The 13,502-nt window shown below is 43.9% G+C and overlaps 1 long non-coding RNA gene across 1 annotated transcript; it reads left to right on the top strand.

The window, feature by feature from the left end:
• The first annotated feature begins 7,702 nt into the window (after nucleotides 1-7,702).
• On the top strand, nucleotides 7,703-12,403 carry LOC129714845 (uncharacterized). Its single transcript, XR_008726417.1, has 3 exons — nucleotides 7,703-7,730; nucleotides 10,439-10,474; nucleotides 12,372-12,403. It is a non-coding gene; the product is annotated as an uncharacterized LOC129714845 (long non-coding RNA).
• The last annotated feature ends 1,099 nt before the right edge of the window (nucleotides 12,404-13,502 follow it).

A 13,502-nucleotide genomic window follows, 5' to 3' on the forward strand; every position in this document is an offset into this window, starting at 1 on the left:
TAGGCATATGGATGAGAAGGGAATGGAGGGTTATGGTATGAGTGCAGGCAGGTGGGACTAAGGGGAAAAAATTTGTTCGGCATGGACTTGTAGGGCCGAGATGGCCTGTTTCCGTGCTGAATTGATATATGGTTATATGGTTAAGGCTGTTTTCACGCTGTGACTCTATTAGGTTTGCATATTATACCTGATCCAATTAATCAATTCAATACGTGGAAAATTATGTAATGAAAGTTGCAACCCAAATCTGCAGGACTAAAACCGAAAATGACACTGATGCTGAATTACAGTTTCAACCTACAATTTTGATATCTGGTTGTTTCCCAAAGTAATCGAAATCCTGTATGCCGTAATAGCAGACCATGTAGCTGTCGCCTGGGTGCTTGTTACAATCTTCGTCTCTTCATGCATTGATGCCCCTGTCCCACTTAGGAAACCTGAACGGAAGCCTCTGGAGACTTTGCGCCCCAACCAAGGTTTCCGTGCGGTTCCCGGAGGTTTTTGTCAGTCTCCCTAATGGTCGAAAGTGGTTTCCGCTTCTTCTATGTTCCGGCGATCATTTAAAAAAATTCAAAACCAGCCGCGACTAAAAATAGGTTGCCGTTTTAAAAATCGGTAATTTCTTAATCGAAGCCGGTTGCGATGCTAGTTGAATGTGGTTGCCAGAGGTTGCAGGTGGTTGCAAGTAGCCGAATGGCCTCCTCCTGCACCTATTTTCTATGTTACTATGTTTCTATGTAACTTCTCAACGCGAGACTTTGACGTAGACAATAACTGTATAAGAATAACGTCACATTTGCGTTTCTCTCCACGAAAAACGCAATTTTGACTTCAAAAGATATCGCAGTGTCTTCATTGTCCTTGCGCCTAAATATCGGAGTTTAATTATGTTGAAGCGAAATAATTGTACCTGCACCGCAGAGACTTCACTCGTAAAAATGCTGGCCCTCCCTCCCTGGGACGCTCTCATATGCGAACTAAAATCAAATTGCGAAGTTCGAAATGTAATGCAAAATTTCACGATAATACTTATTTGGAACATCGCTGTAGTAAATGATGGCTGCAATCTCAGTGAATGGGAGGGATGTATGCAGACTATTGATGATCAATGGATGTTGTCAATGATGGCATAACATCTTCCCCTTCATATGCCATCAGGTTTCGCAACTCAAGAGGGTAAGATTAAAATATTACAAAGTACGTGTTGCGATGTTCTTAATTTTATTATATATCGCTCTGAATTAATTTGAAATTATCCTCGGATGTAATGAAGACTATCTTTATTTCAAGGACATATTGAGCAGTGCCGCTTTCTTCAGCCTAATAAATGTAAACTAAAATTGACCTCTGAAAATAAATAAAGCCTGGTATATTTGAATAATTTGATTTTCACGTATTTTCTCTTGTTCAACCAACCTGTTTCAGAGTATGAATTACTGCGGCAACGACTGGGTAAACTGTGTCTTTGAGTCAATGTTTAATCTTCAAAGAAGGACATAAATCCGCGCATTCCAAAATCTAAACCATCGTTCAGTACCTTTATCCCTAAATGATTCGCTGATAATGAAGTAGAATTTTAAATAGCGTTATAATAGCAATCCACCGACACCCTACTTCAATATAATTATGGAGAGGGTCAGAACTGGACCTAGGGTTGAGATTTTTGATTGGAGAAAGGCTAACTTTGATGCGATGCGAGATTATTTAAAAGGAGTGAACTGGGACATTTTGTTTTATGGGAAAGATGTAGAAGAGAAATGGAGGACATTTAAAGGGGAAATTTTAAGAGTACAGAATCTTTATGTTCCTGTTCGGTTGAAAGGAAACAGTAAAAATTGGAAAGAGCCCTAGTTTTCAAGGGAAATTGGACATCTTTCCATAGACTGGGAAACACATTCTGTAAATGGGCTGGATGGTTTGGAGTTTGTAAAATGTGTGCAGGATAGTTTTTTGCAACAATACATAGAAGTACCTACTAGAGAAGGGGCGGTACTGGACCTCCTGTTAGGAAATGAGATGGGTCAGGTGGCAGAGGTATGCGTAGGGGAACAATTCGGGTCCAGTGATCACAATACCATTAGTTTCAATATAATTATGGAGAGGGACAAAACTGGACCTAGGGTTGAGATTTTTGATTGGAGAAAGGCTAACTTTGAGGAGATGCGAAAGGATTTAAAATGAGTAAATTGGGACAGTTTGTTTTATGGGAAAGATGTGGAAGAGAAATGGAGTACATTTAAAGGTGAAATTTTAAGAGTACAGAATCTTTATGTCCCTGTTCGGTTGAAAGGAAATCGTAAAAATTGTAAAGAGCCATGGTTTTCAAGGGAAATTGGACACTTGGTTCGGAAAAAGAGGGAGATCTACAATAATTATAGGCAGCATGGAGTAAATGAGGTGCTTGAGGAGTATAAAGAATGTAAAAAGAATCTTAAGAAATAAATTAGAAAAGCTAAAAGAAGATATGAGGTTGCTTTGGCAAGTAAGGTAAAAGTAAATCCGAAGGGTTTCTACCGCTATATTAATCGCAAAAGGATAACGAGGGATAAAATTGGTCCATTAGAGAGTCAGAGTGGACAACTATCTGCAGAGCCAAAAGAGATGGGGGAGATATTGAACAGTTTCTTTTCTTCGGTATTCACCAAGGAGAAGGATATTGAATTATGTGAGGTAAGGGAAACAAGTAGAGTAGCTATGGAAACTATGAGGATCAAAGAAGAGGAAGTACTGACACTTTTGAGAAATATAAAAGTGGATAAGTCTCCAGGTCCGGACAGGATATTCCCTAGGACATTGAGGGAAGTTAGTGTAGAAATAGCAGGGGCTATGGCAGAAATATTTCAAATGTCATTAGAAACGGGAATAGTGCCGGAGGATTGGCGTACTGCGCATGTTGTTCCATTGTTTAAAAAGGGGTCTAAGAGTAAACCTAGCAATTATAGACCTGTTAGTTTGACGTCAGTGGTGGGCAAATTAATGGAAAGAATACTTAGAGATAATATATATAAGCATCTGGATAAACAGGGTCTGATTAGGAACAGTCAACATGGATTTGTGCCTGGAAGGTCTTGTTTAACTAATCTTCTTGAATTTTTTGAAGATGTTACACGGGAAATTGATGAGGGTAACGCAGTGGATGTTGTGTATATGGACTTCAGTAAGGCCTTTGACAAGGTTCCTCATGGAAGGTTGGTTAAGAAGGTTCAATGGTTGGGTATTAATGGTGGAGTAGCAAGATGGATTCAACAGTGGCTGAATGGGAGATGCCAGAGAGTAATGGTGGATGGTTGTTTGTCAGGTTGGAGGCCAGTGACGAGTGGGTTGCCACAGGGATCTGTGTTGGGTCCACTGTTGTTTGTCATGTACATCAATGATACAAGATACAAGATACAAGATACATTTAATTGTCATTTGGACCCCTTGAGGTCCAAACGAAATGCCGTTTCTGCAGCCATACATTACAAACACATAGACCCAAGACACAACATAATTTACATAAACATCCATCACATCGCTGTGATGGAAGGCCAAATAAACTTATCTCTCCACTGCACTCCCCCCCCCCATGTCAGAGTCAAAGTCAAAGCCCCCGGCTGGCGATGGCGATTGTCCCGCGGCCATTAAAGCCACGTCGGGTGGTGCGAGGTCGCACACCGGGTCTTGGTGTTGGAGCCCCCGGCGTGCGCTCGCAGAGTCCCGCGGCCATTCCAAGCCGCGCGGGGCAGTGATGTCAGGCCCCGCTCCAGGAGCTCTTCAACCCCGCAACTCGGGCGGGGGAAGTCGCCGTTGCGAGAGCCCTGAAAAGCGGTCTCCCTCCAGGGAGCCGCGGGCTCCCGGTGCCGCCGTCCACAGACCTGCCGTTGGAGCCTCCGACTCTCCGGTCGGCCGCAGCAGCAGCAGCAGCAGCAGCAGCGCTCCTCCACCGCTCCACCCGCTCCGGACTCGGCCAGCCCCGCGCCGGCGACGGTGAGTCGTAGCACCAGAGTCCCCGGTCTCTTCCTGTTGGAGGCCGCTCCTCGTTGCGGCCCCAACGACAACGGAAACCCGACGAGAAAAGGTCGGGTCTCCCGTGCAGGGAGAGATTTAAAAAGTTTCCCCCCCCCCCCCCCCTCCCACCCCCCACCCCCCCCCCCCCGCCCCCCCCCCCCCCCCCCCCCCCCCACACACACACACAACCCACAACAAAAAAAAAAACTACATAAAAACACAGACAGAAAATAATAAAACGCGGACAGACTGCAGACCAGAGTCGCGCCGCCCACCGAAAATCTTGATGATGGTGTGGTAACTTGGATTAGTAAGTATGCAGATGATACTAAGATAGGTGGGGTTGCGGGTATTGAAGTAGAGTTTCAAAGTCTACAGAGAGATTTATGCCAGTTGGAAGAGTGGGCTGAAAGATGGCAGATGGAGTTTAATGCTGATAAGTGTGAGGTGCTACATCTTGGCAGGACAAATCAAAATAGGACGTACATGGTAAATGGTAGGGAATTGAAGAATGTAGGTGAACAGAGGGATCTGGGAATAACTGTGCACAGTTCCCTGAAAGTGGAATCTCATGTAGATAGGGTGGTAAAGAAAGCGTTTGGTGTGCTGGCCTTTATAAATGAGAGCATTGAGTATAGAAGTTGGGATGTAATGTTAAAATTGTACAAGGCATTGGTGAGGCCAATTCTGGAGTATGGTGTACAGTTTTGGTCGCCTAATTATAGGAAGGATGTCAACAAAATAGAGAGAGTACAGAGGAGATTTACTAGAATGTTGCCTGGGTTTCAACAACTAAGTTACAGAGATAGGTTGAATAAGTTAGGTCTTTATTCTCTGGAGCGCAGAAGGTTAAGGGGGGACTTGATAGAGGTCTTTAAAATGATGAGAGGGGTAGACAGAGCTGATGTGGACAAGCTTTTCCCTTTGAGAATAGGGAAGATTCAAACAAGAGGACATGACTTCAGAATTAAGGGACAGAAGTTTAGGGGTAATATGAGGGGGGACTTCTTTACGCAGAGAGTGGTAGCGGTGTGGAATGAGCTCCCAGTGGAAGTGGTGGAGGCAGGTTCATTGGTATCATTTAAAAATAAATTGGATAGGCATATGGATGAGAAGGGAATGGAGGGTTATGGTATGAGTGCAGGCAGGTGGGACTAAGGGGAAAATATTTGTTCGGCACGGACTTGTAGGGCCGAGATGGCCTGTTTCCGTGCTGTAATTGTTATATGGTTATATGGTTATACGGTTAAAATAATCATGCAGTCAGTTAATTTCAATTGATAATGATAGCAAGCAGATTAATCTGTCCAGTGACAGGAATTTAGGAACATGTTGATAATTACTTCTTAAAGTCCCGAAGTTACACCGCTATTTGTGTTTCACGGCTACACTCACGCAAATCCAAGTCCATGTTTACCGGTATCAACATAATTGTAACACAATTTACGGGAAAATGTGCAACCACTGACCGCTGTTTTGACCTTCTCCTTCTAGTTCTGAAACAGTCGAATTTAGGAAAGAAGCACTGATGCAATGTGGAAAATAACATTACTAAATGATATACATTTGAAACTATTACATTCAAATGAAGTGATACAAAGCAGTGAAATATTTTTATGAAATACCAGATTCTCTCTGACGTAGTTTTCTCTCTGTCGTGAAAATCGAAGAAGTTAATTAATTTTGTTAGTACATTTATACTTAGTTGAATACATTACCAAGCTGTCCCGCAATCAAAGCGTTTAGTTTCTACCGATCTCCTATTCATTCCTAACTTAAGTCACCGCTATCGCCGATATCCCCCGAAAACTATCTTCTTCAGAAATATTTTCAGAAATTTGGCTTTAGAACTTTCCATGGTGCCAAATGCCACAAACCCGTCCGACTTGAAATTCGTATCCCAGTTCATACTGCTGTGCGAGTTTGACCACCAAGTCACATGCAGAATGTACAAAACTTTGCACTAATATTTCTTCTATCGAAATATATAGTGGCTAATTCGGGGACCTGATAGAGGTCTTTAAAATGATGAGAGGGATAGACAGAGTTGATGTGGACAAGCTTTTCCCTTTGAGAATACGGAAGATTCAAACAAGAGGACATGACTTCAGAATTAAGGGACAGAAGTTTAGGGGTAATATGAGGGGGAACTTCTTTACTCAGAGAGTGGTAGCGGTGTGGAATGAGCTTCCAGTGGAAGTGGTGGAGGCAGGTTCATTGGTATCATTTAAAAATAAATTGGATAGGCATATGGATGAGAAGGGAATGGAGGGTTATGGTATGAGTGCAGGCTGGTGGGACTAAGGGGAAAAAAATTGTTCGGCACGGACTTGTAGGGCCGAGATGGCCTGTTTCCGTGCTGTAATTGTTATATGGTTATATGGTTATATGGTTCAATTGCTCAATATAGAAACATAGAAAATAGGTGCCGGAGTAGGCTATTCGGCCCTTCGAGCCTGCACCGCCATTCAATATGATCATGGCTGATCAACCAACTCAGTATCCTGTACCTGCCTACTCTCCATCCCTTTAGCCACAAGGGCCACATCTAACTCCCTCTAATATAGCCAATGAACTAGTCTCAACTACCTTCTGTGGCAGAGAATTCCACAGATATATCATAATAAATGAAACAACATTGGGTTTTTTAATTGAATCAATTTAAGACACAACATTAAAGAAGAATTTAACATTAAACATAAAACATCGCCCTATAATGGTTCCCACTGTAAGGGAAGGCAGCAAAGTCCAGTCCTCTTCCTCCTGTTCACCCCGTTGCTCGGGGCCTATCTGAGGCCCCTGCAATCGCCGCAAGCGCGACCCGATACATCAGGCCCTCTCGCCCGAGGATGGAGTTCCGGCGTCGGGAGAACTCTCTTCCGCGGCTTGGAGTGTCTGGAACGGCCGCTTGCTACCAGATTAACTGCGATCTCGGCGAGAGATCCCAGGCTCCGCGGTGTTCAAACCCGCGGATGGACGCCCGCAACGACAGCTCCGCGATGTCGGAGCCTGCGATCACAGCACGTCCGGAGCTTACCACACGGCGACCCTCGGCAAGTCATCGCCCGCTCCGCGCTGGTATTTCAGCGCTGCGCCGCCGCCGAAGCTGAAGTACTGGCCGGTCACGGCAGGAAACGCCGCTCTAGTCCCGGTGGCAGGCCGCGAGGAAGGGGCGAAGGTGCGTCTCGGTGGAAAGCCGCACCTCCGAACAGGTAGGGACCGACACACACACAAAAAAAAACAGTTTCCACCCCCCCCCCCCCCCCCACACACACACACACACACACACACACACATACACACAAAAAGACTAGACCTCCAAAACAAAACCTTTTAAAATAAAAAAAGGGTGAAAGGACGGACAGCTGCAGAATGGGCAGCCATACTCGACGGCGCCCCCACCCACAGATCAACACTATTGTCCGCAGGTTGATAGAAAATTAAGCTACGGACAAAGGTGATCATAACCAGCGCCGTCCAATCCCCACTGTTCTTCCCCAGACTCGCTGGTTGACATTGCTGCCATTGCAAACGTTCAACGAATAAGAACCAAATAAATGTTCAACAAATGTGACAACTAAATGCATTTGTCAGGGTTGTCTGTGTGTTCAAATTTAGCCTACCTACATTGAAATCTTACATATAAATAAGAAAAACGTAATTTGGAAGACATCTTTTAAAACAATCTGTTGTTTGGTTAAAAACTTTGTTTTCAGAAATGAAGAAAAGGAATGACATTTTCAGTAAGCGGGAATTATTTGAGGCATCTCTCTTTATTTTGCAACCACGAATGCGGGCGTCATTGGTGGCATGTCGTTATACAAATGCAGTCCCACAGGTGTGTTCGGGATGCGTTTTGTTGCATTGCTGACTGATGGGATGATAATGCGATAGGTTGGGTTGAATTTCCCCAGGACAGTTTGATAAGGGCCAGGGTTAGGGTCTCCATATTACTGCACAACCAGCGACCTTCGTCTCTGTGTAGGATCTAACGGCAAATGCTGGTTTAAATCGAAGGTAGACATAACATGTGGAGTAACTCAGCGGGACATTCAGCATCTCTGGAGAGAAGGAATGGGTGACCTTCGAAGAAGGGTCTCGACCCGAAACGTAATCCATTCCTTCTCTCCAGAGATGTTGCTTGCCCCGCTGAGTTACTCCAGCATTGTGTGTCTACCTTCGTCTCTGTTATGGTTTAATATTCATGCACTTCCTGAACAATTAAAACTGGAACCACCAAATATTTAATCGAAAGTTTGCTGCCCTTTCGCAATTTTCGTTATTGGAGTCTGCCTACATCGAAGTCTGCGTTTTCGAAGTCTGCATACTTTTGGAAAGCATTTGATATGGTCCCACATAGGAGATTAGTGGGAAAAATTATGGCGCATGGTATTGGGGGGAGGGCGCTGACATGGATAGAGAAGTGGTTGGCAGAGAGGAAACAAAGAGTCCATTTCAGAATGGCAGGCAGTGACTAATGGGGTGCCGCAAGCCTCGGGGCTGGGACCGCAGCTATTTACAATATACATCAATGATGTGGATGAAGCGATTCAAAGTAACATTAGCAAATTTGCAGATTACACAAATCTGGGTGACAGTGTGAACTGTGAGGAGGATGCTATGAGAATGCACGGTGACTTGGACAGGTTGGGGGAGTGAGCAAATGCATGGCAGATGGAGTTTAATGCGGATAAATGTGAGGTTATCCACTTTGGTATAAAAAAAACAGGAAGGCAGATTACTATCTAAATGGCGTCAAATTGGGAAAAGAGGAAGTACACCGGGATCTCGGGGTTCTTGTTCATCAGTAAAGAAAGCATGCAGTTACAGCAGGCAGTGAAGAAAGCGAATGGCATGTTGGCCTTTATAACAGGAGGAGTCGAGTATAGGAGCAAAGAGGTCCTTCTGCAGTTGTATAGGGCCCTAGTGAGACCACACCTGGAGTAATGTGTGCAGTTTTGGTCCTCTAAATTGAGGAAGGACATTCTTGCTATTGAGGGAGTGCAGCGTAGCTTTACAAGGTTAATTCCCGGGATGGCGTGGCTGTCATATACTGAGCGAATTGAGCGGCTGGGTTTGTACACTCGGGAGTTTAGAAGGATGAGAGGGATCCTATTGAAACATATCTTTACTCAGAGAGTGGTAGCTGTGTGGAATGAGCTTCCAGTGAAGGTGGTGGAGGCAGGTTCGTTTTTATCATTTAAAAATAAATTGGATAGTTATATGGATGGGAAAGGAATGGAGGGTTATGGTCTGAGCGCAGGTATATGGGACTAGGGGAGGTTATGTGTTCGGCACGGACTAGAAGGGTCGAGATGGCCTGTTTCCGTGCTGTAATTGTTATATGGTTTATATGGTTTATATAAGATTGTTAAGGATTTGGACACGCTAGAGGCAGGAAACATGTACCCGATGTTGGGGGAGTCCAGAAACAGGGTCCACAGTTTAAGAATAAGGGGAAAGCCAATTAGAACGGAGACGAGGAAACACTTTTTCTTAAAGAGAGTTGTGAGTCTGTGGAATTCTCTGCCTCAGAGGGCGATGGAGGCAGGTTCTCTGAATGCTTTCAAGAGAGAGCTAGATAGGGCTCTTAAAGATAGCGCAACCAGGGGATATGGGGAGAAGACAGGAACCGGGTACTGATTGGGGATGATCAGCCATGATAACATTTAATGGCGGTGCTGGCTGGAAGGGCCGAATGGCCTACTCCTGCACCTATTGTCTATTGTCAGTTGTCTAACATGAAAAACGAGAGCACAGGCTTGGGCGGGGGACGAGAACAAAAGGGGACCGTTGAGCATTTTGTAACTTTATCGACGCCCTTTACGTGGCAATCCTTTGTATTTTCTTTGCATGGTTTGCAAAACGAGGAATTTCACTGTGACATGCCACATGTGATAATAAAGAATCAATCAACAAAGTGTCAATGAAATTTATCAATAATAATTTGTGTTTGATATCAATCATAACAAAGGCGAACTTCGAAAAATTGAGCGTTGCTCTTCAAATTATATCTGCCACCCAAGGTAAATGTCTGCCCCGGTAACTCGGCTGTCGCATGTTGGAAATGGCTCATGTTGCTAACGTCATAATTTTTGGAAAGGCGAACCGTCATTGTGCACATGCTCTGAGGCAAGCTCATTTTGGTTTTGGGGGCACTTTGGAGATGAAACAAGAACAATAAAAACTGCTTGCTCAACTTTATCCCAATTTAGAGCTGCATATTGCGATCCATTTATATGCAGTATTCATCTTCGTCAGAGCTGGTGCATGGCAAATTAAAGCTAGACGCCTTCTGACAGACATGTTGGAATTTACCATGTGCAATGAAAACTACTTTGAAGTTTCCGTTTTCCCCCGCCAGAAGACGAAATGTATCTATTAATGAAAATGTGACATTTTTTTCATTTTCAATGCATCGAAATACCTACGATTATATTTTCCTTGCTAGATATTGACGAAGATTTAGATAACCTGGGAGTCAAAGGTAACGATGGGACAATGTTATGCATTCTAATTTGTTTTTGTATTTCCTCGAGCTGCCACATATTAACCACGTTTATGTTAATTAATCATATGATCATATGGCATAGGAGCAGAATTAGGCCATTTGGCACGTCGAGTCTGCCCCGTCATTCGATCATGACTGATCTATTTTTTTCCATCAAGCAATTTTCCTACCATCTCCCCGTAACCATTACTAACGCCAATACTAATCAAGAACCTGACAGGCACGTCCTTTTATTCTCCAGCTGTGCCCTCAGAATAAAAATCGTACCTTCAGAAAGACCCTAGAAATTTCTAAACTAGCCCTGGACTCCCCCACTAGCGGAAACATCCTCTTAACAACCACTCATTCAGCTCTTTCTTTGTTCAGTAAATTCCAATAAGTCGTTCTAAACGTCAACGGGTACAGACTCAGAGCCACCAAATGCTCCTCACACTTTAACCCAATCATTCCCAGAATCATTCTCTGGGCGCTCGCCAACGCCAGCACATCCTCCCTCAGATAAACGGCCCAATCCCGCTCACAATATTCAATAAATAACATCAATCTTATTGGCTCTCCAAATTGGTTTCACCCAATATCCATCCAGTTCACTTCATGTGATATTCATTTGTAGCAATTTGAATCTATTGTTAGATCTTGTGGACCGGAGGTACAGACTAGTTTGGGCAGTCGTGGGGTTAACTGTTCTTACAATAGTTGTGATTACCATTGTGTAATCGACGTTCCACTGTACAATTGAAATATAAAACATTTCATAGCATTCATTCATTCATAGCAAAATGATTTGAGTATAGGAGCAGGGAGGTTCTACTGCAGTTGTACAGGGTCTTGGTGAGAGCACACCTGGAGTATTGCGTACAGTTTTGGTCTCCCAATCTGAGGTAAGACATTCTTGCCATAGAGGGAGTACAGAGAAGGTTCACCAGACTGATTCATGTGATGTCAGGACTTTCATATGAAGAAAGACTGGAAAGACTCGGCTTGTACTCGCTAGAATTTAGAAGATTGAGGGGGGATCTTATAGAAACTTACAAAATGCTTAAGGGGTTGGACATGCTAGATGCAGGAAGATTGGTCCCGATGTTGGGGAGATCCAGAACAAGGGGTCACAGTTTAAGGATAAGGGGGAAATCTTTTTGGACCGAGATGAGAAAAACATTTTTCACACAGAGAGAGGTGAATTCTCTGTGGAATTCTCTTCCACAGAAGGTAGTCGAGGCCAGTTCATTGGCTATATTTAAAATTGAGTTAGATGTGCCCCTTGTGGCTAAAGGGATCAGGGGGTATGGAGAGAAGGCAGGTACAGGATACTGAGTTGAATGATCATATTGAATGACGGCGCAGGCTCGAGGGACCGAAAGGCCTACTCCTAGACCTATTTTCTATGTTTCCATCAGCTTTTGTTAATATCACAGAGTTGATGTGGACAAGCTTTTCCATTTGAGAATAGGGAAGATTCAAACAAGAGGACATGACTTCAGAATTAACGGACAGAAGTTTAGGGGTAATATGAGGGGGAACTTCTTTACTCAGAGAGTGGTAGCGGTGTGGAATGAGCTTCCAGTGGAAGTGGTGGAGGCAGGTTCATTGGTATCATTTAAAAATAAATTGGATGGGCATATGGATGAGAAGGGAATGGAGGGTTATGGTATGAGTGCAGGCAGGTGGGACTAAGGGGGAAAGATTTGTTCGGCACGGACTTGTAGGGCCGAGATGGCCTGTTTCCGTGCTGTAATTGTTATATTGTTATATGGTTATAAAAGTGATCAACTGCTCCAGTATTTTACAAAGGAAGTCTGTTGAATTTTGCGCGCTGATTGAATTTCACACTGCCTTTAAAATATGCATATGTTCTTGCCACGTTCTTGTTCAGATGATGAAAACCTACGGATCACGCTGAGTAAAGTATTTTTTCAGTCTTCCAAATAGTTCCAAAGAAGATTTGAGCAAGTTGCGCAATTTAGTAGTGAAGCCAATTAATAGATTAATGAGAAATCTAAAAACAGATTGTAATATTCAAACGCCTGGTGAGAAAAGGGAAAAGGTTCTAACGAGGACATAATAAAAGAAAGACAATTGCAAAGTGCACTTAACCTCAGACATGCAAACGCAACCTGCTCAGAGGTTGGCCTGAGAAGAGTTCAACACCAAATTACTACAGAGGCTAGAAATCAGAAATAGAAACGGACAATTCTATAACGCAAGCAGCAGCCATGTTATCATTTCCCATTGATCATCTTCCGTCAGATCTGAAAACAATCTAAAGAGAAAATATGTTTATGGGGCTCAATGGCGCAGCTGGAAGAGCTGCTGCCTCACAGCGCCAAATACCAGCGCTTGATCCTGACCTCGCCTGCTATTTGTGTTTGCACTTTCTCCATGTCACCGCGTGGGTTACCTCAGGATCTTAAGGGCGTTGGACAGGCTAGATGCAGTAATATTGTTCCCGATGTTGGGGAAGTCCAGAACAAGGGGTGACAGTTTAAGGATAAGGGGGAAATCTTTTAGGACCGAGATGAGAAAAACATTTTTCACACAGAGAGTGGTGAATCTCTGGAATTCTCTGCCACTGAGGGTAGTTGAGGCCAGTGCATTGGCTATAGTTAGATGTGGCCTTTGTGGCTAAAGAGAACAGGGGGCATGGAGAGAAGGTAGGTACATGATACTGAGTTGGATGATCAGCCATGATCATAATGAATGTCGCTGCAGGCTCGAAAGGCCGAATGGCCTAATCCTGCACCTATTTTCTATGTTTCTATGTTTCTACACCGGTTTCCCCCCCACTCACCAAAGACGAGCAACTTACGGTTCTCTAAATGTCCTCGAGTGAGCAATGGGTGGATGCAGATGTGGGATAACATTGAGCTAGTGGTCGATAGTCGGCGTGGATTCAGTGTGTGGGGAAAAGCCTGTTGCCCTGCGATGCCTATCAATCAATTAAGTCAATCAAACGAGTGTGTACAGAATTCTTATTCGACGTGGCCACAACGCAACATACCCATCA

Source organism: Leucoraja erinacea, chromosome 42, assembly GCF_028641065.1.
Source record: "Leucoraja erinacea ecotype New England chromosome 42, Leri_hhj_1, whole genome shotgun sequence".
Classification (NCBI taxonomy): Eukaryota; Metazoa; Chordata; class Chondrichthyes; order Rajiformes; family Rajidae; genus Leucoraja; species Leucoraja erinaceus.